This window comes from Chiloscyllium plagiosum, chromosome 15 (genome assembly GCF_004010195.1).
Source record: "Chiloscyllium plagiosum isolate BGI_BamShark_2017 chromosome 15, ASM401019v2, whole genome shotgun sequence".
Lineage (NCBI taxonomy): Eukaryota > Metazoa > Chordata > Chondrichthyes > Orectolobiformes > Hemiscylliidae > Chiloscyllium > Chiloscyllium plagiosum.
In genome coordinates, this window is record NC_057724.1 from 7859227 (window position 1) to 7887036 (window position 27810).

The 27810-nt window shown below is 41.9% G+C and overlaps 1 long non-coding RNA gene across 1 annotated transcript in view; it reads left to right on the forward strand.

The window, feature by feature from the left end:
• Positions 1–26353, forward strand: part of LOC122557471 — a 37888-nt gene extending 11535 nt beyond the window's left edge. Inside the window, exon 3 of the long non-coding RNA XR_006313840.1 lies at positions 25881–26353. This is a non-coding gene — a long non-coding RNA (uncharacterized LOC122557471). The remainder of the gene's footprint in view (positions 1–25880) is intronic.
• The last annotated feature ends 1457 nt before the right edge of the window (positions 26354–27810 follow it).

Consider the following 27810-nt stretch of genomic DNA (forward strand, 5'->3'; position numbering starts at 1 on the left):
CCAAACCTTACTAGGTGCAGGCAAGGTAGTAGAGGAATGCAATTCTGCAAACATTGTACCATTTTTCAGAGAGTGTGTGAGGGATAGGGTCGATAATTATAGGCTGATCAGTCTGAACGTGATGGTGAAACAATTATTGGAATCCATAATGAGTGATAGAAGTGACTTCTACTTGAAAAGTTTTGAATTGATGATGGATAGTCAACATAGCTTTAAGGGAAAGTCACGTCTTATGAACTTAATTTTTTTTGCGGGACTATCAAGCAGGGTAGTGATGTGGGTCACACAGTGCGTGTTGTCGACGTGGGTATTAGTGAGGTGTTTGACAAAGTCCCATTCTGAAGACTGTTTTAACAAAAAGTTAAAACCCATGGGTTACTGGGGAATGTGGTGAAATAGGTTTAAAATGGACTCAGTGATAAGAAACAATGGATAAGTGATGATAGAAGTTTTTGTGAATAGAAAGTAGTTTCCAGCAGTGTTCTGCAGCGTTCAGCTCTGATTCCCTCGCTGCTTATGGTATATTTTAATGATTTCAATTTTAATGTGGGAGACGTGATTGGGAAATGTACGGATGATATAAAAACTGTTAGGTATTTAACAGGAGAGAGGATGGCTACTGACTGCAGGATGATACCAGCTGTTTAATTGACTGGGCAGAATAATGGCAAATTAAACTTATTCTGGAGAATTGTGAGGTTAAACATTTGGGGAGTGTAAACAAAGTCAGTGAATACACAATAAATAGGAGGGTTTTGCGAGGTAGTGGATGACATGAACATTGGATTGCATGGTTGTATGTGTCTTGACAGTTGCAGGGCAGATGGAAAAGGTGCTAAAGAAGGCACGTGGAATGATTTTTCACCTGGGCAATGTAATAGCATCAGGTACATCTGTTTGCAGCAAGTTATATCTTTACCATACTCAGCCAGCTCATGATTTCAAATTCAATGTCTAACATCAGAAGTGATTCTTCAATTGGACATAAGCTGTGACACTGATTTCCCTGAAATTTTACAATCTGCTGCAATGATCAAATCAGGCACAATCAAACAGAAATTCAGGCTAGTGTGACAGTGTATGAGAAGATGCTTCTTTGTTTTCTTGCAAAAAGATCTGAACATTCTCAAATGACACATAGTTACCACAAGGTTTTCTCAAACTATGTTCTGGCTGACAGCAGCTTTGTCCATGAGGTTTTATCTCCCAGAAACTCAAGCCCACAGCATTGTCGCTTCATGAACTCCATACTCCCTGGATTCCTTTTGCATTTAATTTCTAGGCACTACAGCTGACCCATGTGTATTTCACTCTGACCATGTTCTGCAAATTACTGCTCTAACATTCACCCAGTGACTGTTATCATGATCATGAGCACTGAATAAAGCTGACAAACATTCCAGGGTCTTTAATCGATCCTGAATGTCTTCCCCTGTGAAAGTGAAACCTATGATTGACTTTTGTTTTCATTTCACACTAATGAGGTTCTGCTTATTATTATCTGTAACCTATTAAGAAAGCAGAGAATCTCAGTGTAACCGGAGCAGACAGTCTCAATGTAACTGGAGCAGGAGGTTGAGAGGTAACTTAATTGAGTCATAAAAAATAATCAGCGGGTTAGATCAAATGGACAGCGAGAACCTTTTTCCTCCGATGGTGGTGGCTTGCATGAGTAGCATAGTTTCAAATTGAGGGGTGGTAGTTATTGGACATATGTCAGAGGTAGTTTCTTTACTCAGAGTATTGGGGGTGTGGAATACACTGCCTACAACAGTTGAAGACTCGCTATCTTTATGGGCATTTAAATGGTCATTGGATAGGCATATGGATGAGAATGGAATATTGTAGGTTAGATGGGCTTCAGATTGGTTGCACAGGGCGGTGCAACATTGACGGCTGAAAGGCCTGTACTGCAGAGGGTCTCAGTGTAATTGGAGCAGACGGTCTCAGTGTAATTGGAGCAGACGGTCTCCGTGTAGCTGGAGCAGATGGTCTCTGTGTAACTGGAGCAGAGGGTCCTGGTGTAACTGGAACAGAGGGTCTCGGTATGAAAGAATCACTTGGCAAAATGCAGCCTATTGCTGGAGAGCAGAGAATGGCTTGCTGCTGATTCTTAGGTTGAGCAGGCAGGTCAGCAATGGATTGTGGAACAGTTGGGCATCTCGAAAGAATCCTTTGTACTGTGTCAACTTTCAAAGGGAAACAATCTAATCATTTGCAATGACAGTTCCATGACTGCATGTACTCACAGTTTAATGCTTATACCCAGTAGATTTTACAATGAGAGATGATCTTCTTGAATTTTCTGAGATGCTGGAGAAATGTAGCAGAGTTCTTGCTGAGAGCGTACTTCTGTTTATGGATGAGACCAGGACTATGTGGCAATGAGGGGTCCCCCATTTTATTTCAAAGATGAGGAATTTTGTTCCTTTCAGAATTTTCAGTTAGGAGAACTTGCCTCCTCAGTGAGCCATAGAGGTTGAGTGTTTGAATTAACATTCCAAGCTAATGAGGTCTCACAGAAATGGACAAAACACAAACTGATCACTTTGTCTCCTCCAATGCCAAAACGGCTGAACCAGGAAACAGTCCGAAAACCAGGACTTGCCATTTTCAATAATCATGAACAAGATCTCCTGTTTTTGGCAGTCAGTGAAGATATCCTACACGTAACAGGTTTCAGGCTATCGCCAGTCATTACCAAAAGGGCTTCACAACCCACAGGGTGCCAGTACTGACAAAACTGAGTGCAATGCCACAAGTCATTCAGTGATCTGCAGCTATCTGGCAATGTGAGTGAGATTTTCCCTGACTCAGTTTAGGATCACAGTGCAGCTGTAATTCCTTAACTTGGAGCAGTGTGTACCCAGGTCAAAGACACAGTACGTTCTCAAGAGATTCATATTTATATTTTCTGCATTCACAGGATACGGGTGTTGTTGGCTCGGCCGGTGTTTGTTGATGAACCTTAGTTGCCCAGCACCATTCCTGTGGGTCTGGAGTCACATGTAGGTCAGACAGGTAGTGATGGCAGTTTCCTTCCCGAGAGAACACGAGTGAACCAGATGGATTTCACCTGAAAATTGGCAGTGATTTCATGGTCATCATTAGACTGCTAATTCTAGACTTTTATTGAATTCAAATTCCAACATCTGTTGTGGCAGGATTCAAACCTGAATCCCCAGAAAGTGGGTCTCTGGATTAATAGTCTATTGATAATACCACCAGTCCATCACTTTCCCTGAGTTTGGACATTTTTACAATATAGCCAAGTAGGAACAGATTTTTGTCGTAGTCAGTGGAGACTGCAGGCAGTAGACCATCTGCATAAGATCATCATTCTGGGAAGGAACTTGGCTTGGCTGCTGTCCTTTTCAAAGATCAGGATTTATCCAATACCAGTCATACTTTCCAGTATCAGCTAGCTTTAATGCCCTGAGATGGAGCACAATGAGATCACTGAAGCCCTTTCAACTACAGTGTGCTGCCTGGGTTCCTTTCCATGTCTTCGGGTCCTTTCCGCACCACACCTCTGTGGCTTCTCTGCAGGTTTCTCTGCCACATCACCTGGTCTTTTCTGCCTCGTCAACTCCTTCTCTCCCTCCCGTGGGCGGCACGGTGGCACAGTGGTTAGCACTGCTGCCTCGCAGCGCCTGAGACCCGGGTTCAATTCCCGCCTCAGGCGACTGACTGTGTGGAGTTTGCACATTCTCCCCGTGTCTGCGTGGGTTTCCTCCGGGTGCTCCGGTTTCCTCCCACAGTCCAAAGATGTGCAGGTCAGATGAATTGGCCATGCTAAATTGCCCTTAGTGTTAGGTAAGGGGTAAATGTAGGGGAATGGGTGGGTTGCGCTTCGGCGGGTCGGTGTGGACATGTTGGGCCTGTTTCCACACTGTAATGTAATCTAATCTAATCATCTGCCCCTTCTCCTCTGATGATAATATTGGGCCTACCTTGTGCTCATTGCTCTCAGATCCTCTTTTCTTCTCCTTGCTAAGATGTTTATATCATCAACAGCCATGGGTGAAGTGTTGGAAAGTGGAGGGTTGCTAATGTGGTGCAGTTAGTCCAATATCAATGGTAGGTAAGTTGCTGGAGGGGATTCTGAGGGACAAGATTTACATGTATTTTAGAAAGACAAGGACTGATTAAGGATAGTTGATATGGCTGTGTGAGTGGGAAATCATGTCTCATTAACTTGATTGAGTTTTTTGAAGGGACAGATATGATTGAAAAAGACAGAGCGATGAATATTATCTACATGGACTTCAGCAAGGTGTTAGAAAAGTTTACACATTGTGGACTGTTCGGCAAGGTTAAATCACATGGAATCCAAGGAGAGCTAGCCATTTTATATAAAATTGGCTTGAGGACAGATAGAGGATAGCTTTTTGGACTAGAGACAAGTGGTGCACTGCAAGGATCAGTGTAGGGTCCACTGCTTTTTGTCATTTGTATAAATGATGTGGATGTGAATATAGGATGAATGGTTAGTATGTTTGTAGGTGATACAACCTCTGAGGGCATCTCTTGTTGTCAGGGCAGTCTCCTGCTGCACTGGTCGCAGACATCTCCAGGTTGTCCTGCTTGTTCTGGAGGATGAGGATCTCCGTTCTCCTTTTTGGTGATGGCAACTCATGTTGTGCCTCTTGGTGCGTGAGAGCCCATCCTCATGGTGACTGAGACTGCTGCCGCAGCCACTCTGTCTGAAGGCCTGTCAGTGTGAGGGATCTTCAGCCTGACCCAATGACAGGTTTTCCTTCCTCAGAGATTGGGTTCTTTGAGCTTGGCTGAATGGACTGAGGAGAAAGTGAGGTCTGCAGATGCTGGAGATCAAAGTTGAAACTTTATTGCTGCCTGACCCAATGACAGGTTTTCCTTCCTCAGAGATTGGGTTCTTTGAGCTTGGCTGAATGGACTGAGGCCCTGATCACTGATGAAAATATTTCCCTTGGCTCTGTGTGATTAGGGACCACAAATGTCACCTTCAATTCCTCTTGTGCAAGTTCAACACTATCCTCAGCTTTCCTGCTGAGGTACCACCACACCTTCAACATGTCTCTGAGCACACTCCTGACCTCATCTCTGACTGCACTGAGTGACCAGGTATCTGAGGCACAAATTGCCTCTTCAAAATCTTGAAATAGCTGCCTGAATAGTCTGTGTTATGCTGTGCCTGACATCCCTGCTGTCCATGTCAGTGTGTGATCTGGTCTGATCCAATGGGAAAACTCTCAGTGACACAAACAAGGGTGGAAATTTGGATACATTTCCACCAAAACAAGTCCGAATTCTACTTTGCCTGTCCCAATTCGTGCAGATTCACTTACAAATTAGATGCTTTCAAACCTGCAGATGCAAAGTAACTGCAATTTGATCTTGAATGCCCCAAAACTAGGCATGGAGCAAGACTATTTAGTATAGAAATTTATAATAGCAGCTGAATGCACAGGGAACTTGAATATCAATAGACTTTGTGAAAATTGGGTTTCATTCCTTTCAATTAAGTTAAGAAACTGTGGGAGAGTTACTGCCTTTTAAGGAGCTGAATCACCTTTAACCTGATTCCTGGAGCAGGACAGAGGCTGAAATTTCTCAGACAAAACAGTCCACAAGGTTTACAGTCAATCCATGAGCAACTGGAGGAATCATTCAGCATTGTCCAAAAATGGAGCAGAGTGGATTGGCTTTATCTGGGTTCTCAAAGAATGACCATCAAATACACCCTGTAGAAGACATGGTGAGTATTTTATGAAAACATGCCACTAGCTCTGTGAAATTTTCATTTGTCGTCTGTGTATATTGACTTAGGGATTTTGATTTTTAATTTCAGTCCTTGTAGGAACTTTCTGACGGGTATGAAATGAAATACAATGGATGTCCTAAGAGACTTGGGGATTCAGGTTAAATTGCCATGAATAGGTGGAGAAAATAATCAGGAAAGTCAATGGAATGCTGCCCTGTATATCTAGAGGACTGAGGTATAAAGATACATCTACAGTTCTCACTTTTGCCTAGTTGATTTTAACCTCACTGCAAGGATGACTACCTTGAAGAAGTTCTCCTCCTCTCTCTACAAGAATCTCAGTGAGTCTCTCTCACTGCAAACCTCAGGTACTCTTTGCTACCTTCCACCCCTCCCCCCCCCCCCCTTTTATCTCTCCACCCTGTAGGCTTCCTGCCTCTATTCCTGATGAAGGGCTTTTGCCCAAATCGTCGATTTTCCTGCTCCTCGGATGCTGCCTGACCTGCTGTGCTTTTCCAGCACCACTCTGATCTAAACTCTGGTTTCCAGCATCTGCAATCCTCACTTTTGCCTATAAAGATGTAGGGGCCTTACTGCAGTTATCCAAAACCTTGGTTAGACCTCACCGATGGCAGATATGCATAACACACATTATGAAGGACATATTGCCCTTGCAGGCACTGCAATGTAATTTTATAGGAATGATAATGAGCCTTTATTCTCTAGAATTTAGGAAGTTATGGGTGAACTGATTGAAGCCTTCAAGATATTAACAGGAAAAGATAGGATAGATAAGGAAAAACTATTTCCACTGGTTAGAGATTTGTGGACTATGGGGCACAGTCTGAAAAATAGGGCCAGACCGTTCGGGAGAGATGTAAGGAAGCACTTCTAAACTCAAAGGGTGATAGATGTTTGGAACTCTCTACCCCAAAAGGCAGTGAATGCTGTATCCGTTGTTAGTTTTAAATCTGCAATAGATACACTTTTGTTAAGAAAAGGTATAAAGGAATGTGGGCCAAAAGTAGTTGTATAGAATATGGGCCAAAAGTAGTTGTAGATCTACCATAATCTCATTGAATGGTGTAACAGGCTTGAGGGGCTGAATGGCCTACTCCTGTTCCAGTGTTCTGATATTCTTTCTGTGGGTTCAGATTGTTTCCAAACTACCAACCAATTGATGCTAAGTAGAGAACAACAGAATGTTTCTGGATTGGGAGAAATCTGAAATAAATCAAAACATGCTAGAGTAACTTAGCACATTAGTACGACTCTTTGATACTGAAGAGAGGTGGAAAAGAGACAAGTGCTGTGCTGCTGACAAACGGTGATGAGAAGTGGGTTCTGAAGAGGAATAATTTGTGACTGGAAATCTTAATGCTGCACAACTCTCCACTGACAGAGACTTGCTGAGTTTCTCCAGTATACCTCTGTTTCTATTTAATTACCAAACATGAGAAAAATTTGTAATACAAAACTCATCCATGTAGAATAGAAATAAGAGTTGATGTTAAAGGAAAAAAGGTTTGTTTGAATCATGAGGAGCACCTGCTGAAGTGATTTTGAGTTGTACCTGTGTCATTAACATTGGCAGATCAATGATACATTTTTGAGATTCTTGCTTTAGAAAACTGATACTCCCTTGTCACGATTCAACTTTCAACTCTTGTGCAGTATTAAGAGTAAGTGATTGTCATGATTTCTTTACCTCTGGTGGAGAGGCGCACGTTGGCTGTTCTTAAGCTGTGACTTCCACAGCATGCTAGAGACTCTCCAGTCTATAGCAGCCAAATAATAGCACACAGAACACTGTTAAAACTTTCATTTGTATCCTCTTTATGTGCATTCTTTAAAGGACATACCTCCAAAATGCTTGAAAGAGGCTGTTCCTTCTAAGAACACCAAAATGACCATTTGTCTCTGCTTAGTGAATAACTCACGAAGCCATCAGGCAACTGCATCAAAGACATGGGGAGTTGCTTCTCATGGTGAATGAGACCTCATTGGATGACTTGTCTTACTCTGCCACAAATCTCGCCAGAGCCAATCTCATTCCGACCACTGTATGATTCCACACATAGGGCATTTTTATCAAGGGGAAAGGTAACTCCTCTCCCTCAAATGGTACAGCTACACCCATTGCTACATTAAGCTCCACAGCAGCTACTCCTTTTCTGACCAAAACCTAATTTTTCCTTCTGGGTGTGAATTAGAAGGTTTGATTAATGGAATTAGTGAAGAAATGTATGCGTGTTTGTTTGTATGATGTGCATTTAGAATGTAACAATATCTGGAACAGTGAAAGTCAAAGTTGTTCAGAATTTATTTCAGGGCTCACCTTTAGGTAATGATTTGACCAGAGTGAAAGTGGTAGCTTTGGCCTTAATTACAGTATGTCCAAGTAAGCTTAAAGGGAGGGAAAAGTTTCAGGATTCTTTCAATTGTGTGCAGTGACCACAGCAATTGCTGAACAACATTTATCACCAGAACACCAAGTGATGTGCAAGCACTTTTCAGATTAGCTAAAACTTTCTTCAAAGGTGTTGTGAGGTTGTTAAATGTCTGTTTCTGATTGATTTGTTGTCAATGTAACTGATGATCTGCTGTTGTTTCCATATCGTCGAGGCGTGAGTTAACCTGTTCTGCCTTTGGTTTGGTGTCAAATCCTGAAGGTCCTTAAAATCTATGGAACTGTATCTTCTTCGTATGAAGGACATAGGAACATAACAGCAAGAGTAGACCATTCAGCCCATCATGTCTGTTCCACCATTCAATGAGATCATGGCTGATATGTAGTCTAACTCCATACACGTGCCTTTTGTCCATATACCTTAATAGCATTGCTTCACAAATAAATGTATCTATCTCAGATTTAAAATTAATAACTGATCAAATTCCAAACATCTACCACCTTTCGTATGTAGAAATGCTTCCTGACATCTCTTCTGAGTGGTCTTTCCTTAATACTCCCTAGTTTTAGAATCCTAACTGAGTGGAAATAGTTTATCCTTATCTGCACTGTTTTCCTATCTTGAAGACTTCTTTCAATTCTCTGATCTATCAAATGGATCTGAAAGCTTTTCTTTATCTGGTAGAAAGATTGGTGAATATTGTGCATTGGCTAATTGTTGAAGTTAATAATGTTTTTGATTTGGATAATCATCAGACTTATGATCTTCTTGTATTAAACTTGCTTTGTTAATGTTTTTGTTGATTAAAGTTGATGCTGAATCTTTGTCATTGTCAAGATTGTTGCTGTTATACACAAACTGAAAGTTGTTGATGTTTCTGCTGTTTTCAATGCTCTCTGCAATGTAAAGTTCAATTTTCTTTTGGTATTCTGGCACCTTCACTGAAATTAATGAAGATATCACTTTTCAGAGGTGGCTGAAAGTTTTCCAAAGATCTGCAGGAGAAAGATTGTCAAAATACCTTCACTTAATAAGAGTCTATGACTGTATCAAATATGGCTGCCATCATAGCATTCACACTGATTCTTCGCACCAAATTTGACATTGCATTCCTTTTCTTTATCTTACATTTCATATTTAAATGAATATAATCATTAAAACATCTTAGTTGCTGAATAAAACTTTACATTAGGGTGGCACGGTGGCTCAGTGGTTAACACTGCTGCCTCACAGCACCAGCGTCCCAGGTTCGATTCCAGCCTCTCCCTGTGTCTGCATGAGTTTCCGCCGGGTGCTCTGGTTTCCTCCCACAGTCCAAAGATGTGCAGGTCAGGTGAATTGGCCATGCTAAATTGTCCATAGTGTTAGGTGCATTAGTCAGAGGGTCGGTGTGGACTGGTTGGACCGAAGGGCCTGTTTCCACACTGAAGGGAATCTAATCTAATCATTTGCTATTCAGTCAAAATCATGAAGGTTTCATGAACTTCACTGATAGACCTCTGTTATTTTAAGCTGCAACTTTTTTTTTATCCCTTCCCTTAAGTGAAACTGCTTTTGTTGTCTGATCATCAGCCTTTTCGCAAATGTCCTCACTTCAGATGTACCCCTTTAGCTGCTAATGCTTTTATTGCTCTCCATATTCTGTTTTTCAAACACTTACATGAAAGATTTTGAGTAATCCAAGATGGAGGATGGGAGGAAATTGTGGCTGTAAGTGTTCCTCCTGTTTTCAGGTTTCTTTCAGTGTTGGAGCAGATTTCCTCAAATTCTTAGAGCAGTAATTGCTGTTTTATAAGCCGTTACATTGTTTTGGAACTTTGTGGAAATAAGATCAAAACAAAGGTATTGTTAAAATGGGAGAAATTGAGAGAGCAGCTATAACATTGGAGGTGAAAAAGGGAGCAGTCAGCCTGAACAACTGTCTGCCTCTGCAGTTTAGTGTCTAATATCTCTGGACATTAGAGTTTGATCTGGAAAAGCAAACAAAATAAACACTGAAATTCACAGCTTGGAGGAACCTCTAGAGAACTGCTCACAGCAGGGGAACAGCCAAGTATTTCTTTAAAAGACTAACCGTACTGTTTTTCTTTGTAAATTTACAATAGTTTGTTTATATGTTTATTGAGATCTGTCTCTTGATTAAACCCTCTTAAAATATTTAACATTGTACCAAGTTACCCTGGAGCAGCTATTTTCTGGGTCTGTAGTTTTGTTAAGGTGCAAAGATGGCCTTTGGTCGAGTGATGTGCTCTTCCTGTCAGATCTGGGAGATTAGGGAGAATTTTAATATACTCATGACTATGTTTGCAGGAAATAGGTTTTGCAACCAAACACATCATACTTCATGGATGAGTTGGATAGGCAGTTAAGAGGCAATAAGGAATTTACAGGAGCATGGGGGTGTGAGAGATGGCTGTTTTCAGGAAGACAGAAAACCCCCAGATACAGTCAGGTAGACAGGTTATCTCCAGGAAAGGTAGGAGGGGGTAGGCAGGTAATGAGGGGTCTCATGGCTATCTCCATCTCAAACAGGTGTGCTGTTTTGGAAAACGTAGGGAGTGATGGACTCTCAGAGGAATGTGCACTGACAGCCATGTTCCTGATATTGAAACTGGCTATAATGTAATGAGGAGTATGTCAGGTTCCAAGTGATCGATGTGACAGGGGACTCTCTAAACAGAGGCACAGACGTTTCTGCAACTGCCAGCGTGAAATCAGAATAGTGTGTTGCATCCCTGGGGCCAGGGTCAAGGATATCTTTGAGATGGTGCAGAATATTCTTAAAGGGGACAGGGACCAGCAGGTGGACGTTGTATACATTGGTGTAAACGACATAGGAAGAAAAAAGGACAAAGTTCAGAGGAGAGAATATAGGAAATTAGGCAGGAGGTTAAAAAGTACGTCCTCAAGGATAGTAATATCTGGATTACTCCCGGTGCCACATGCTAATGAGAGTTGGAACAGGAGGATGGAGCCGATAATTGTGTGCCTGAGGAGCTGATGTAGGAGAGGTTTCGCAGTTTTGAATAATTGGAATCTTTTCTGGGGGAGAATTAACCTGTTTAAGAAGGACTGATTGCACCTGACTTAAAAGGGGATGAATATACTGACGGGGAGATTTGCTAGAGATACACGGGAAGATTTAAATTAATGAGGGGGGTGAGACCTAGAGAGATTGTGATGAAATAGATCAGTCTGAGGGTGGTACAGTTGGGAAAAGGAGCAAGTCAAATAGTCAAGGCAGGCAGGAATAAAGTAGAGCATGCAGTGGGACTGCATTTATTTAAATGTGAAAGACCTGTCAGGTAAGGCAGATTAAGTTGGTGCTTGGTTGGGAACGTGGGACTGGGATATTAAACCTATTACAGAGACATATGTCAGGGATGGACAGGACTGGCAGTTAAATGTTCCAGGGTATAGATGATACTGGATCATAGCTAATTTAAAACATGACAGCATTAATTCATTGTTAATTAAAGAATGGAAAGCTACATTACTGGCCAGAGTGTGTGCAGGCATTGGCAGCAACAGCCTTATTGGTAGAGGAGAGTCGGAAACTTACTTTTGGGGGAGCCTTAATAGTCAGCACCTCACATCAGGTATGGACCATACTAAATCAGAAAGCAGGGCATTGGCTTATGGACTCTAGAATTCTAAAATACGAAGCAATTCTAATCGAGAGGAATGACCTTACATTGATCACAGATATTTGTCTGAATCCAGCTACCTTTCTCTGGAAAGAGGAGGATGAAGCTCCCTCAGACCCAGAACATGACTGCCTTGACACTATAGAATATCAGACTAAAGTAAGAATGGACCTTAGAGGTATCCCTCTACATGCAGGGGCCAGACTGTTCATTGATGGGTCCTCCAGACTGATTGAAGGTAAAAGACATAATGGATATGCGGTAGTGGATGGGATAGAGGGGAGTGTTATTGAGGCTAGTAGACTACCCAATGATTGGTCGGCATAGACTTGCGAACTTTATGCACTAGGAAGGGCCCTTAAGACCTTGGAAGACAAAGAAAGAATCTGTGTATACAGTTCCAAGTATGCCTTCGGGGTGGCACACACATTTGGGAAGATATGGCAGGAGAGGGGACTGATAAACAGTAGGGGTAAAGAACTGGCTCATGAGGAATTGGTAAAGCAAGTATTGGAATCCCTTTTGTTGCCAAAGGAAATAGCAATAGTCCACATAAATGGACATCAGCAGGGAAATGATACTGAAACAAAGGAAAATAGATTGGCGGATGAAGTCGCTAAGGAGGCAGCTCTGAACCTTCAGCCCTTTATAATATAGATTTTGGTACCAATGGTGCAGGAACCTGAGGGGAGACCGATATTTAGTGCTAAGGAAGAGAAAGTTAGAAGAACTAGGAGCTACACAGACGATAGAGGGGTGCTGGATTCTACCCGATGGCCGGGAGATGCTAACTAAGATGATGATGCGAGAAATTATAGCTGTCTTACACAAGGGGAGTCACTGGGGAGTGCAAGCAATGTGTGATTTGGTCTTAAGAAAATATGGATGCAAAGGGATCTATATGATAGCCAAACAGATATGTGAGGGATGTATAAAATGCAAGAAAATCAACAAGAAGGTATTGAGGAAACAAGTCCCAGGAGGGAGAGAACCTGGGTTAAGACCATTTCAGAGTATTCAGATAGATTATACCGAATTACCCCGAGTGGGAAGACTGAGGTATATACTGGTAATGGTTGATCACCGATCTGGATGGGTGGAGGCGTACCCTTTAGTCACTGCCACCGCAAGTGGGGTGTCCAAGATAATACTTGAACACAATTCCCAGATACGGGGTAGTGGAATGTATAGAGTCGGTTTAGGGAACTCATTTTACTTCCAGGGAGTGGTGAAGGGGTTAGGAATCTCTTGGGAGTTTTATACCACTTGGCACCCACCTTCATCAGGAAATGTTGCGAGAATGAACCAGACACTCAAGAAGCAGTTATCGAAATTAGTAGTAGAAACCAGACTCCCTTGGACTAAGTGTTTACCTATAACCCTTTTATGGGTGCGAATGGCCCCAAGGAAAGATTTTGGGCTGTCCCCTTATGAGATATTGTTTGGCCTGCCCTATCTGGGAATGAAAGGGGAACTGCCAACCCTGGAGACTAAATATCTGTTCTTAAAGAAGTATATACTGGGCTTGTCCTCCTCTTTGTCTTTTCTTAGCAGACAAGGATTACTGGCACAGACTCCATCCCTTGAATTCGCCGTTCATCCCATCCAGCCGGGAGATTGTCCATGATTTGATTAGGACCCAGAAACTAAATTGCAACCAGATTGGGAGGGACTGTACCAGGCTCTTTTGACTACCGAAACGGCAATATGCAAGGCGGAGAAAGGCTGGACTCACTACACCAGGATTAAAGGACCAGTGGAATCCCCGGTTAAGAAAGAAGTCTGGACAGCCGAATCGACGGAAGAACCACTGAAACTCAGACTCAATAGACTTTAAGTAACTGATTTTTATGCAGACACGAGATAGTTTCTTTTTGATATCTATATATTGTATTGCATGTTATATCTCTCGGTCCTTCAATATTATTGTAGGATGCTAGGGACGCTTAGGGTTACCATATTAGCTTTCTTACTATTGGGATTTTGTCAAACAATGCTGTCATCTCCATACTTGTTATTTAACGGTCCCTGAGTCTGAATATCCGCAAGTAATAGAGGTCGATGCTTGCAGCCTAGTAAAATGCGCAGATGGAAAGTATCAGAGGGAGTATATTTCCTCCAAAATCCTCCTTAAGACCCGACTGGACACAAGGTATGGTTTGCAAAAACCGTCACCTGGCATCACTATCCATAGAGCCCCTTTCGCCCAGTCCTAGACTGTCCTGACAGAAAGTGCCACCTGAAATATCTCACCATTAAAAATACCTCCTCTGAACACTCCTTACCCCTTAAAAACGGGTCTCGACTCCTTAGTAACGATTTAAAGATAGTAATGGAAGCCACTGGGAAGTGTTTTTCGGGCTGCTGTTTTTGAATAGTAGTAGGAAACGGAAAATAAGCCAAACAACTTGATAGTAAGATACAACATTTTGCCCCTCCCAATGATCCATAGGTGGTAAAAATTATAGAGGTGAAGGACTTGAAGTAGACCATTGAAATAGAAACTGGATATGGGGACACAAATGCCTGGGTTGAATGGGTAAAGTATACTGTTAAAGCTCTGAATAAAAGCAATTGCAATGCATCTGCCTCCAGTAGACCAGTTGTCCACATAGTCCCCTTTCCACTCGGGTGGAACCGAAACAGGAAGGGCATGGAATGTATGATAGCCTTGTATGATAAGACTGCATGGAATGAAAGGAATTGTATATCCCTATCTCCAATGTTCCCTCCTTTGGAGAATAAAGATTTGAAAGCTCCTCCTTCCCCTTCCCCCCCCCCCCCCCCCCCAACCGATATTTGACTGTGGTCGGGAATCACACATTGTGTATAGGCCGACAAGGTCTAGAGACTTGGGGGAGCTGAGGTTATGTATAGAAACTCAGAATGACACCGAAACAGACAAAGGAGAGAACTACTCAGCACTCCAGGTTCCCCGGGTGGATCTCTGGTGGTACTGTGGAGGCAGAATATTGTGACCTACCCTACCTCCTGACTGGAGAGGGATATGTGCATTTGGCAATCCCATTCACCTTGGCATTTGAGAAAGAGAAGATGGAAATAACAAAGATTGGGAGAAGTAAAAGGTCACTATTAGATACTTCCTTTGATGATAGTGTTTATCTCGACTCTATGGGAGTTCCTAGAGGGGTCCCCGATGAGTTCACGGCCCGCAACCAGATTGCAGCAGGTTTTGAATCGGCCCTATTTTGGTGGATAACGGTCAACAAGAATGTGGATTGGATATACTATATTTTTTACAACCAGCAAAGATTCATCAATTCAACTTGATGCAACCAGCAGAATGGCCTGGGAAAACAGAATGGCCTTAGATATGATCCTAGCTGAAAAAGGGGTGTATGTGTGATGTTAGGAGGTAGCTGTTGTACCTTTATTCCAAATAGTACAGCACCTGATCGGTCAATCTCTTGTGCCTTGCGAGGATTGACCATCTTGGTGGAAGAATTGGCTGAGAATTCAGGAGTGGACACATCACTCTCGAGATGGCTGGAATCATGGTTTGGGAAGTGGAAAGGTGTGGTAGTCTCCATCCTCACCTCCCTGATAGTGGTAGCAGGGATACTGACAGCAATTGGCTGTTGTACCATACCTTGTGTACGAGGGTTAACCCAGCGGCTAATTGAGACGGCCTTGGCAAAACAAATGCCCCTAAAAGGTAATCAGGCAGACGAACTCAACCTCTTGAACAATGAGGGGATGGGTGACCTTAAGGAATTAGCCACTATAAATGAAGTCTCAGGGATGAGGCTAGCGAACTGGAAGGCAACGTATGAGACAAATGCAGAAGACTACACTTAGTAGCCAAGAAGAAAAGGGGGGAATGTAAGGTATAGGGTTAAAATCGTGCAGAATAAGGGAACAGGTGTTGCCTCTGCAAAAGTTTACATTATAAAATCAGGCTGTGAATGCCAATACTAAACAGTGAGAAGCAAAAACAGGTAGAATTTTCTATGACTAATAGGGCAGAGCGACCGTGTAGCGGGATTTACCAGTAACAGGAGAATAGTGTGCCAGTCGCAGGAGGGATGTGGCCAACAGATAGAATTTAGTTTGGCAGGATGATCATATGAAGACAGCAAACTATGCCAGGATAGTCACATATAAGGAATGAGATAAATAAGAGTAAGGGACAACAGGCTTAGAGTAATGGGAGAAGTAAACAAAGGCGGAGAGAAGCTAGACAAAGTCGGAGTGAAGCTAGAGCTTGTGATAGGCTACACGCTACAGCAAAAGTAACCAATGGGATGAAAGGGCAGGACCGAGAGACGCAGCTGAACTGCATAAATCAGAATGTAACCCTCAGATCAGGGTGCTTACTCATGAGGCACCCGTTCTTGCAAGTACATTTCAATAAAATTCGCTGCTTCAGAATTTGACTTGGACTGAAATTTATTAATATGTGAGTTTTGTTTCTCACAGGTGATAATGGTAGGGGATTGTAACTTGCCAAACATAGACTGGGATTGTCACTGTGTTAAGTGTGTACAATAATTTTTCTTATTTGGTATGAGGATGTTCCTACTATAAAAGGTGCAAAACATGACCTGTTGGGAAATAAGGCAGGGCAGGTGACTGAGGGGGGAGCACTTTGGAGCCAGGAACCAAATTCTAAAATAGTGATGGAAAAAATGGGCCTGATGCCGCGGAGATGAAGGAATTGGGAAAATGGGATGGCATTTTTACAAGGGGCAGTGTGGGAGGAGGTGTAGTTTAGGTAGCTGTGGGAGTCGGTCGGTTTATAGTAAATGTCCGTGTTGATTCGGTCGCCCGAGATAGAAATGGAGAGGTCTAGGAAGGGGAGGGAGGAGTCTTAGACGGTCCAGGTAAATTTGAGGTCGGGGTGGAAGGTGTTGGTAAAGTGGATGAACTGTTCAACCTCCTCGTGGGAGCACTAGGCAGCGCCGATACAGTCATCGATGTAGCGGAGGAAAAGGTGGGGGGTGGTGCCAGTGTAGTTGCGGAAGATGGACTGTTCCACATACCCTACGAAGAGGCAGGCATAGCTGGGGCCCATGTCGAGGTATGCAGAGATGAGTTCGGTGGGGCAGGAGCAGGCTGAGACAATGGGTTGGCCGGGGCAGTCAGGTTTGTGGATTTTGGGCAGGAGATAGAAACAGGCGGTGCGGGGTTGTGGGACTATGAGGATGGAGGCGGTGGATGGGCAGTAGGAGTATACTCAAGAGGCAAATCAGAAGGGCAGAAAAGGGACATGAGAGAGCTTGTGTCAGGTAGGGAAATACCTCAGTATCTCTCTAGGAGTATGAAATGAGAACTTAAAATGGGCCTCTTCAATGGCAATAATTCCAGTGTTACCAGTGTCACCGTAGAACTAAATTACATTTCCTGCAGTTCCCATCCATTTACAATGGCTGAAGGCCACCTTTAGTGAGGATATTAGTAGAAGAGTGTTGAGTCTGTTGGAATTGGCTTCCAGCATCTGCAGTCCGTACTGTCTCCAACGGATGAGTATGATTTGGTAACTATTACAAAGGCACGGCTGGAAAGTAATCAAGGCTGGGAAGTGAATTTAAGGAGCCCTTGATATTTTTGAAGGATAGGCAGAAAGAATTTGGAGATGTGATAACTCTGTAAATGAATAATGAGCTCAATACAACTGTGAGAGTCTGAGACAGGATCATTTCTCAAGACATAAGATCAGTCTGGGGGGAGACAAGAAATAGTGAGTAATCTTTAGTTTTAATAAGAAATAGTGCAGACTTGTAAGACATACTGCAATATCTAGAGTAACATTAATCCTCATAGAGATTGGGCAAAACAAATTGCCAATGTTGATGAATTCATGAGGTGTATTTAAGACAGTTTCTTAGGACACTATATTCTGGAAGCAACTGCCCACAGGATAATTTTAGATCTGGTAATTTGCAACAAAATCTGATTGTGAAATGATCCCATTGTAAATGATTGTCGAAGGAAGAGTGATCTTTACACCTGAGACTAGTAGGTTGAAGGGAGAGATGAGAGCATTTAACATAAAAAATGACCATTCAAACTGATGAAGGAAAGGTTTGGCCAAAGTGGACTGGAAAAAAAATTAAAGGGTAAGAAGTATTTTGTTACTCTCATCAAAGATATATTCCATTGAGAAATAGCAACTTTTAAAGATTATTCATCTGTAACTAACTGAGAAAGATAAGAGAGAAAATGCAGCCTTTAATCCTGGTCAGTATTGATGGTGGGAAGGGCCTTCATTGCATTGCGCCGAGGCTCACAGCTATAGGGCTGAGTCATTGTTTTACATCGTTCTGTGTTAGGGACATAATGCAGTGAAAGCATATTCTCAGCACAAAAATCCTTCAGGCTATTGAACAATGCAAAAGCAGTGATGAATTGAATTGAATTCAATTCAATTTATTGTCACATGTACCGAAGCACAATGAAAAGTTTTGTCTTGCAAGCAATACAGGTAGATCACATAGTTAAGTAGCATTGGTAGTAAATAATAGGTAAACTGCAGCAAAAACAAAAACACAGGTACAGGCGAATGTTAACAGGTTGTGGGTCCATTCAGTATTCTAACAACCGTGGGGTAGAAACTGATTTGAAACCGGCTGGTGCGTGTTCAGGCTTCTGTACCTTCTCCCCAATGGTGGAGGTTGTAGAAGGACATCGCAAGGGCGGGATTGATCTTTGAGAATGTTGGTGGCCTTTCCTTGACAGCGGGCCTAGTAGATGGATTTTATAGATGGGAGTTTGGCCTTTGTGGCGATAACACACCACAAATTACTGTTCACATTTGACAACTTCATCCTCGCACTGGGACTCTGTTCATACGTTTCTGATAGAAATTTTACACTTTAAACATTATGAAAGCAAACTTCAGTTGTACGAATGAAAAGATGAATAAAAATAGTTGATACAGAAAGACTAGTATAATGTGCTGTAATACTTGTTGCAGTTCCTCCAGTTTGATAAAAGATGACCATGAGCAGCCTGTGTAAGATAATAAGATGAGTCTCTAACTCCCAAGCTTGTTCATTGAGCTAAGGAGCCATACAAAGCAATAGTTAGGATAATGGAACAGGAGGGAATTCTGAAATAAAAACAGTTATTAATGGAAAAACTGAGCAGGTCAACATTTTTTCTTCCTGTACAGACAGAGTTACTGTTTTGAGTCAACTTTGACTCTTCTGAACTGCTGTTCTAAAGGTCCTACTTGTGAAAGCAAGTCATATTAGTCTTTTCAGCACTTTCTGCTTTAGGTTTCAATCTGACACTGACATAGACCTCATTCATCCTGCTCAAGACAAAGGGATTGACAGAAAACATCCAGTGTGTTTGTTCCTGAATGTTGTATATCAACCACTGCTGGAAAGTTGAGTGTAAACAGCTCAGGGTGAAAGCAATCATTCTCTGTCTTCATGCACTAATGACAATTTAGGAAAGGTAACTGAGAAGAGCTGGGGCATTGCGACAGAACATGAAGTGATCAGGAAAAGCACAACTTTAAGTGGGTTGGAAAATTACACCGATTCTTATGACAGGATTATATGGTCAGTTTAAGGAGACAATATTGATCAAAACAGGTCAATGAACAAGACGGGAGATAAGGAACCTTCAGATATTGTCAGTTGTCAGACAGATGAACATGCAAGGAGTGGAGGGATACAGACCATATGCAGAAAGAAAGGATTAGTTTAGAATAGCACCATGGTCAGCATGGATATGGTGGACTGAAGGATCTGTTCCTGTGCTGTACAGATCTACGCTTTGCCATGTCTTGCCAGAAATGATGATACAAGTGAGTCCTGGCATTGAAAAAGAGAACGGGATAAATATTAGACAGGGTGAAAGTCTGAGAGTTCCATGGAAAAGGGCACCTTGGACTGGAATTATTTTTGTGCCTCTTACCGAAAGTTGGCACAATTCTAAAGGCTGAAAGGTGATTTGCTTTCTCGGAATTTATGCTTCCACACGTATGACTGTAAGGGTGGATGCTACCAGATTTAAGGAAAAGGCATTCACCTATACAAAATTAGTAATGGATTAGAAAATTGAGTATATTTATTAAATGAACAAATGACTAGAAAAATAACAAAGAAGGAGCAAATTGCTAAAGTAGGCATGCGTCCCTGAGATGGAAAAGCACAGCCGGTCAGCCAGACAGCATCCGAGGAGGAGGAGAGTTGACATTTCGAGCATGAGCTCTTCATCAGGAAAATAATGAAGAGCTCATGCTCAAAACGTTAACTTTCCTGCTCCTTGGATGCTGCCTGATTGGCTGAGTTTTCCAGCACCACACATTTCGACTCTGTTCTCCATCATCTGCAGCCCTCACTTTCTCGTGGGTCCCTTAGATGATGAGACTAGTGAGTAAGTTAATGACTAGAAACAAAAAAATGTTCCTGGTGGAAAAAGTGTTCATATCTTCTTAGTTGAAAATACCCCAATGACGTAAGTCCCCAATGACAGAAAATTATGGGCGAGTCTAGTTTTCTGAGCCATAGTCTCAGTATAAAGCATTGCTCAAGTACTCTCAAATGATCATGAATCTCTTTATTTTTACAGCCAGAGAGTATGGAATCCCTAAGTCATTGAATATATTTGATGTTGAGATAGGTTTTTGAACTCTGGGAAGACAAGGAATAAGAAAGAGTTGGAAAGAAATTGGGTTTAATGAAGTGAAAAGTCAGAGCAGCCATGATTTTAACCCGAAGGCCCTACAGCTTGGTATGCTCCTAGTTCTTATCTCCTTGTGTTCTTGCCTTACAACCCTTGCTGAAACTTTCATTATTTTTAGCCTTTTATCAGATTGGTTTGAACTGGGAATTAAGAACTGGAAATGACTTAAGGACAATGTAGCAGCTGGCTTGTGCTATAAGGAAAGGAGAAAGTGAGAATTGCAAATGCTGGAGATTGAGAGTGGAAAAGTATGGCGCTGGATTTTGGAGGAGGCTCAGGACTTGCATGTCCTTGGTGGAGTGGGAGGGGGAGTTGAAGTGGTCAGCCATGGGGCAGTGGAGTTGTTGCATGCATGTGTCCCAGAGATGTTCCCTGAAACGTTCCATGAGTTCTTTTCTCTTGTTGCCATTGAAATAACTCAATAGAGGCCAGTATTCTGTCATCTTTTATACACAAGTAGAAAGTTCTTGACACTAATCCAGCTCCATCAGAGCTAGCTCTCAGTGTGAACAGGATGTTTGATATTCCTGTTTATATCTGTCAGCCAAAGCTCCCTGATTGTACCAGATTAACAGCCCCAGTCAGGGAACTCATATTCCACATCCAGAATATAGTTAGAAACTGACTCTTTTCATCCAGCATCACTTGGTAGTCTGTATCCTTTATATCTAGTGAAATAAGATTTTCCCTTACAAGTTCTGCCAATATTTCTTTAATTGTCAGTATGGATTGTGAGATCTCTTCATCTTTCAGGTCGATACATAATTTTAGCTTTCCAGTTTGTATCACTGTTACCCATTCTGTAGTAGGTGTCACTTTCTGGGTGCTCCCTTCTCTTCCAGCTTTTCTACCTCAGCTTTCAAGCTGGACCAGAGGGCAGCTGGAATTTACTTTGGCAGATGCTGAATTGGTCTTGCAGCTATTTCAAGATGTCATTCTCCAGGAAGACACTGAATCCTGTTAACACATTATTGTACTCCTTGTGGAATCAGTTCCACATCAGGGGTCTAACAGCCGCAACATGTTGCAAGTTGTTTTTGGAATGTGAAGGTTATCAGTTAAGCTTTGGGTTTGCTGTGGCTGAACTGAGTGGCTTTATTTCCTGCAGTGTGTGACCTGGAACTCAATGTCTTCATATTGCATTCGGCTCTCAGAGTGAACTGTCCTCTTGGTACAGACATGGTATCACTATATAACTTCAAATTTACCTTCACCAAGGCTTCATTTGTGTATCACCATGTTGTATCACTTTAGACAAGTCTTTGAAGATCGCAAGTATCTATCTGACACTTTACCTTGATCTGATGTTCTTATTCTGCATTCCTCATTCAGTCACGATTCGCCGAACCTTATTGAATCTAACTGTTGTTTGGTGCAAAATGATTTGTCAGAACCTTCAGCCGATATCTCTTTTGGCCATTTGTACTTGCTTCATTGTGCTTCCCTCTGAGCACATTGGTTGGATGCAAAATGATTCTGTTCTGTCTTCTGCAGTATTTTCATCCTGCCCTCTCGCTGTGATTGTTCAGCCCTTTCGGCCTGATGTATCTATCAGCACAATGCAAAACCTGAACTGTTCTACCATGACTTTGCTCGAACTGCTAACTTTCAACCTTGGTACCTCTGTACATGCCAATCATCTTCCTTCAAGTAAGCTTCTCCCCTTCCAGAAGGATCACAGTCTTTGGAAGAAAAAATGTGCTCATCCTGTGTCTCTTTTTATATCACTCTGTTCAGTTCTATTCAGCTGCCATGGGACACCAGTGGTGAGTAATTGTTCCTCTTATTGCTGCACAGGTTACCTCAAGATTGATCTTTCCACATTCCCCCTTTTATCAGAGGCAGCTGGAATTCTTGCTGAACGTTTTTCAATTCGTGTATTTATATACTGTCATGTATAAATATCGAAACTGGTTTCTGAATGCTTTTGATTGTTGTAGGACTGGAAACCACACCTGTCTAAATTGTTGCATGTGGGTATTGAAGCATCTGCAAAGGTTACTATTAAGAAGACTGGTGAACATTTGATTTTATTTGATTTATTACTCTCACATGTATCTGGGCACAGTTAAAAGTTTTGTTTTTCATTCAGTACAGGCAGATCATACCATACAAAATATATAAGGGTAATGAAACTGAGCAAGGAACATAATGTTACAGAGAACATTGTTGGTTACTTTGACAGACTTAGAATTGAGGTTTAAAAGAGCAAGATAGCAATTACAGACACATGGTTGAGGGATGGACAGGACTAGCAGCTTAATGTTCAAGGATACAAATGCTATAGGAAGGACAGAAAGAGAGGCAAGAGATGAGGGAAGTCGCGTTTTTGGTAAGGGATAGCATTACAGCTGTACTGAGGGAGGATATTCCTGGAAATACATCCAGGGAGCTTATTTGGGTGGAACTGAGAAATAAGAAAGGGACGATCACCTGATTGGGATTGTATTGTAGACCCTGTAATAGTCAGCAGGAAATTGAGAAACAAATTTGTAAGGAGATCTCCGTTATCTGTAAGAATAATAGGGCGGTTATGATAGAGGATTTTAACTTTCCAAACATAGACTGGAACTGCCATAGTGTTAAGGGTTTCGATGGAGAGGAATCTGTTAAGTGTGTACAAGAACATTTTCTGATTCAGTATGTAGATGTACCTACTAGAGAAGGTGCAAAACGTGACCTACTCTTGGGAAATAAGGCAGGGCAGGTGACTGAGGTGTCAGTGGGGGAGCATTTTGAGCCAGTGACCATAATTCTATTAGTTTTGAAATAGTGATGGAAAAGGGTAGACCAGATCTAAAAGTTGAAGTTCTAAATTAGAAGAAGGCTAATTTTGACGGTATTAGGCAAGAACTTCCAAAAGCGGACTGCGGACAGATGTTCGCAGGTAAAGGGACGGCTGGTAAATGGGAAGCCTTCAGAAATGAGATAACGAGAATCCAGAGAAAGTATATTCCTGTTAAGGTGAAAGGAAAGGCTGGTATGTATAGGGAATGCTGGATGACTAAAGAAATTGAGGGTTTGGTTAAGAAAAAGGAGGCAAGTGTCACGTGTAGAAAGGATAGATCGAGTGAATCCTTCGAAGAGTATCAAGGCAGAAGGACAATACTTAAGAAGGAAATCTGAAGGGCAAGAAAGGGCAAATAGGGTTCAGGAGAATCCAAAGGGGTTTTAGAAATACATTACGGACAAAAGTGTAACTGGGGAGAGAACAGGGTCCCTCAAAGATCAGCAAGGCAGCCTTTGTGTGGAAACTCAGGAGGTGGGGGAGACACTAAATGTGTATTTTGCATCAGTGTTTACTGTGGAGAAGGATATGGTAGATATAGAATGTCGGGAAATAGATGGTGACACCTTGAAAAATGTCCATATTACAGAGGGGGTGGTGCTGGATGTCTTGAAATGCATGAAGGTAGATAATTTACCTGATCAGGTGTACCCTAGAACTCTGCAGAAAACTATGGAAGTGATTGCTGGGCCTCTTACTGAGATATTTGCATCATCAGTAGTCCCAGGTGAGGTGCCGAAAGACTGGAGGTTGGCTAACGTGGTGCCACTGTTTAAGAAGGATGGTAAGGACAAGCCAGGAAACTATAGAACAGTGAGCCTGACGTCAATGGTGGGCAAGTTGTTGGAGTGAATTCTGAGGGACGTTATGTCCATGTATTTGAAAAAGCAAGGACTGAATAGGGATAGTCAACATGGCTTTGTGCATGGGAAATCATGTCTCATAAACTTGATTGAGTTTTTTGAAGAGGTAACAATGAGGATTGATGAGGGCAGAGCGGCAGATGTGATCTATATGGACTTCAGTAAGGCAATCGACAAGGTTTCCCATGGGAGACTGGATAGCAAAGTTAGATCTCATGGAATACAGGGACAACTAGCCAGTTGGATATAGAACTGATTCAAAGGTAGAAGACAGAGGGTGATGGTGGAGGGTTGTTTTTCAGACTGGAGGCCTGTAACCAGTGGAGTGCCACAAGGATCGGTGCTGGGTCCACTACTTTTCATCATTCATAAAAATGATTTGGATGTGAGCATAAGAGGTATAGTTAGTAAGTTTGCAGAAGACACCAAAATTGGAGGTGTAGTGGACAGTGAAGAAGATTACCTCCGATTACAACGTGATCTTGATCAGATGGGCTAATGGGCTGAGGAGTGGCAGATGGAGTTTAAATGTGAAGTGCTACATTTTGGGAAAGCAAATCTTAGCAGGACTTATACACTTAATGGTAAGGTCCGAGGGAGTGTTGCTGAACAAAGAGACCTGGGAGTGCAGGTTCATAGCTCCATGATAATGCAGTCGTAGATAGATATGATAGTGAAGAAGTTGTTTGGTGTGCTTTCCTTTTTTTGTGAGAGTATTGAATATAGGAGTTGGGAGGTCATGTTGCGCCTGTACCGCACATTGGTTATGCCACTTTTGGAATAAATTTGTACATGACACCAAATTCAGGTTAGCTACAACTATTTTCAATAGGATATTAATAAACTTGCTGACTGAACAGATAATTGGTGAATGAAGTTAAGCATGAATAAATGTATTCTGATACATGTTGCTGGCAAGAACAGGGAGGCCACTTATTACTTAGAAGGTAAAAGCCCAAGAATGATAAGGAACAAAAATACCGAATAGATTTTAATGGAGTGGACACAGAGGTAATTTTGTTTTGGGATGAAGAGTGTATTAGGCGGTATAGTGATCATCACAAAATTCAATCAAAATTTCAGAAGAAATATCTTCACCCAGCATGGTAAGAATGAGTAAATTGCTACCAACAGAAATTGAGGCAAGAGATACAGATGTATTTAAGAGATAACAATACAAGCAGATAAGAAGAGACAATATGATTGCAATGGTAGATTAGATAATTAAAGGTGGAGGAAGGCTTGCTTAGGAGAAAAGAATTAACATGGACTTGTTGAACCAAATGGCCTGATCTGTGCCATGTTTTCTATGTAATCCTATATAATCATTTTGAAGGAAATAAGTTAGCCTTCCACTATGCTAACCACACACACACCTGATCCTCTATTGAGACAAACTTGCAGTGCATTTTGCAAACTGCTGCACACTGCAATTATGTGGATGAGCAGCCAGCAAGATGTTGAGCTGCTGTTTGTCCCAACACAGGTGGGCACAGTCAGCACTGGCTAAAGACTGGCATTAGTACAACAATTGTTTGCATTTCAATTTGATGAAAAGACAATTCAGAAGAGGTATAAATAGGATGTCAACTTTCCATGGCCCATTTTGTCCTCCAACCCAAGATGCATTTAAAACCCAAAGTTAATCAAATTCCTCACATGAGAAACATCAGAAGTCATTATTCTCTTCAAAGCTTTTAATGTTTTAAAAACAATGTTTATTATAAAAAGTCCAGTGACTCAGTAATAATATTCTTGCTGCAGGTTTCTATTCAGTATCTCTGCGAGACAACACAATGAAGATGGTCACGGAAACAATTGGCTATTTTCCCACTGACAGATCAACAGAATGAAATATGAATAATATCTCCAACAGATGTGAACATTGTACCTTTGGGAATCCTGCTGCATTTATCATCTGCTCCCCATCAACTGAAGCAGTCTGTCCATGGTAGGGGTGATTGGAAGGAAGCAAACAAGTAATACAGACTGTAGGTGAGGATGCAGAAGTGATTGATCCTTGTGTTACCATATTTATACCCACACCTTAAAGAAGGAACATAAATTTAAATTGAAACTGCAATAAATGCCTTCACATAATTTCTGTTTGCAGACACCCAACCTTGTCTCATTGCTAGTCACCATTGTAATTTTTGCAGTTTGAATCACAGAATTCCTACAGTGTGGAAACAGGCCATTCAGCCCATCGAGTCCACATCAACCCTCTGAAGAGCATCCCACCCAGACCTACCCCATTCCTGTAATCCTGCATCTCCCATGGTTGAGCCATCTAGCCTGCACACTGTGGCCAATTTATTTACCCTTCCCATCTTCAGAGTGTGGGAGGAAACCAGAGCAAACCCACATAGACACAAGGAGAATGTGGAAACTCCACACAGACAGTCGTCCTAGGGCTGAATCGAATTCGGATCCCTGGTGCTGTGAGGCAACAGTGCGAGCCACTGAGTCACTGTGCTGCCCAGTTATTTGCATTTCCATCATTCTCTAGAATTATATCACATTTGAGAATTAGCTGCATTTGAATTTCAAACAGTTTAGTGTGAAGATATATGTTTCTAATTGTAGAAACGTATAAAGATCAAATCCCATTGACTTCAGGCATGTGTAATAACACTTGATTGGTGAAAAAGAACCTGGGTGTACCATCTTCAGATGGCATATCTTCATTACGTTTGCTTATAATCCTGAAAATTATTGGCAGACATTGGGATTTTCAGGGCCCTTTGAAGACACCACTGTATCAGTTCCATATTTTACAAGGATGTGATAATAAGCTGAGATTATGTATGTGTGGATATGACAAAATGCAATAAGACAAATCAAGACCCAATAGAATGAGGCCTAATTTTGGCCATGACAGAGTACACCTTTGTTGTTGCAAAAATCCCAGATGTTGGTGGGAATTCAAAATGCTATTTCTGATACTGGTGTTTCTGTTTTTTGCTCTGTTTTTTGACTGTGGGTAGTTCATGCATGTTTGGCTCCTGAAGGCAGATGGCCATTTGAATGACCAGTTAACAGCATGTCTGTTTTCAGTGCTTTTTTTGGATGACCAGGTACCATTTTGGAAATACCCCTCTGAATACAGTCTCAACCTTGGGGATGGGAGTCTGGGATTGTTTTCTGGAGGCGAATGCCTGATATCCTTTGGGTGACATCAGCATGCTCTTTGGGACTGTTAACTATGGAAATAATGTGCATATAAGCTAACAGACTCTGGAACTGTCGAACTTGTCTGGACCAGTCAATGACTGTTGCAAAGTGTCGAGAAGTGTCAACACATGTCGAACAATGTCAATTGAAGAAGTGTCAATATTGTCCATGAGTACCCATCTATCAAGGAGCATCAGCAAGATCAAATGTGTTTTAATGAATGAGATTGTAATCTCAATATAGAACTCTAAGTAATAAAACTATGTTTTCTCCGATGTGGTATTGGTGTCAGATGTCAGATATCAGTTACCAGATGTCAGAACTCTGTCAAAATCACAGTTGCCGTTAGCGTCAATGCCTCTGGTTCAATCCAGGGGAATAATGGAGATATGTGTGGCATCTCAGAATCAGTAATAATATCACCGCATTCAGGTGATGACTGATGTCAGGACAGTCCACTGAAACATTCATTATCCCACTGATTCAGATAGTTGTTCTGAGTGAGTCAGAGATGTGGGGC